The sequence below is a fragment of the Nannospalax galili genome, unplaced genomic scaffold (genome assembly GCF_000622305.1).
Source record: "Nannospalax galili isolate Female #2095 unplaced genomic scaffold, S.galili_v1.0 scaffold461, whole genome shotgun sequence".
In the NCBI taxonomy this organism is placed as follows: Eukaryota; Metazoa; Chordata; class Mammalia; order Rodentia; family Spalacidae; genus Nannospalax; species Nannospalax galili.
In genome coordinates, this window is record NW_008349975.1 from 6,482,740 (window position 1) to 6,484,743 (window position 2,004).

Below are 2,004 nucleotides of genomic sequence, written 5' to 3' on the forward strand. Positions count from 1 at the left end.
AAGTCATCAGGTAGATTTCAATGGTAATGTTTATCACCTCTACTAATTAACATGACATAGGTTTTTATGCTTCCTCCTCAAATATAAATCATTTTATAAAATTTGTTGATTTTTTTCTTTGTGTGTGCATATCACACAGAACATCCCAAATCATCTTATTCAACTGTACACCCACTTCCCATATGGCAACCTGCCGTAGCCTCCCTCCCCCTACTAGAGCCCTTATACTCTGTTATCCCTGCTACTGTCTCCTGTGATGTCAGCACCCCAGCCATTCCACACTACTTGTCCATCTGGTGAATCTAGTCAGCCTCTCTAGGGGTCTTTGTTTTAGGAATGTCAGCTGTTCCTCATCTAGCGGTAATCAGTTGTCAATATTCCTTTAGATAAGATTGTGTTCTGTGTTCATTTTCCCAGTTCTATGCTGGGTTACTATCTGGAAGTCCCTTCAGCCACCCTGGCCAACAACTCAAAAGAAGATATCTCCTATCTGGCATTGTTGATTGTTATGTAGCCTTTAGCTATACTTATGAACTCTTAAAAAATATATTGCCCCCTTTAATCTTTGGTTATACTTTCCTTTTGGGTGTTGAAGGCCATACCGTTGGCCCAGATAAACCAATTTACTTTTACTCTTACAGCCGTTAGAGGATCTGTTTCTCAGGTTTCACATGGGCTTGGGAGGGGCCCCTGGCTCCTTTCTTTTACCAGTTCTGCCTATGTGAAGATAAGTCAAAGGTCTTGTTCGGCTATGGCAGGCTTTGCTTGGAAGCATGGAGGAAATGATTCCTCTGTGTTCTTTGTAGACTGGACACTGGTTCAAGTTCATCTCGTGGGGTCTCCTCATTCTCCTGGTTCAAGAGGACAGGTGACTCACCACAATTACAGGATATTTTGAGAGATGCTCACAGTCCCCTGGAACTAGTAGACCTAGGAGGGCAAGGAGAAAAACCTTACATTTATGTCCCTCTGACCGAATTGGTTTAGGCCTCAAAGTATGTCTGTTAAACATCCAAGAATATTAGTTCCACCAGTCTGGTACTTTTAATTATTCTGTGCCATGTAGATAAATCTTGGGCAAAGACATTATTATTTTTATTTTATATGTATGAGTATTGTGCCTGCATGTAAGTAAGTGCACCCATGTCATGCAGTGCCATGGAAGACAGAAGAGGCTATCACATCCCCTGGAACTGGACTAATGGACAGATATTAGCTGCCTTGTGGGTGCTGGGATTAGAACTCAATTCTTCTGAGCCATCTCTACAGCCCCAATATGCACATTTAAAAATATTTTAAGTGTACTTTGTATTCATCTATTAAAATTATCAAATATCTACTTAAGGACATCCACCTATAATAATAACATACACAGCATCGTTCCTGGATATATTTAGAGGACTGCTGCTCAGACTCTCTGGGGATCCCAAAATGCACAGATGCCACTTTATATAGTAAATACATTATTTGGATATAATATGTACAAGCCCTCTTATATATTTTATGCATCAGTAGATTTCAGATAACACCTAGAACAATAGTCATTCCAATAGCAAGCAAAAAATTGTTCAGTTCTGACATGGACACATGTTTAAAAACATTTTCAGTGCACAGATGGCAAAATGTGGATGTAAACTCATCTTTAATCTATCTATCTATCTATCTGTCTGTCTGTCTGTCTGTCTATCTATCTATCTATCTCTATCTATCTATCTATCAATCAATCATCTATCTATATCTCTATCTATCATCTATTATCTACCTATCATCTTTCTATCATCTATCTATCATCTCTCATCTATCATTCATCTATCTATCATCTATCTATATCTCTAGCTATCATCCATCATCTACCTATCATCTTTCTATCATCTATCAATCATCTATCTATCATCTATCTATCATCAATCATCTACCTATAATCTACCTATTATCTATATATCTATCTATCATCTATCTATCTGTCTATCTATCTATCTATCTATCTATCTGTCTGTGTCTATC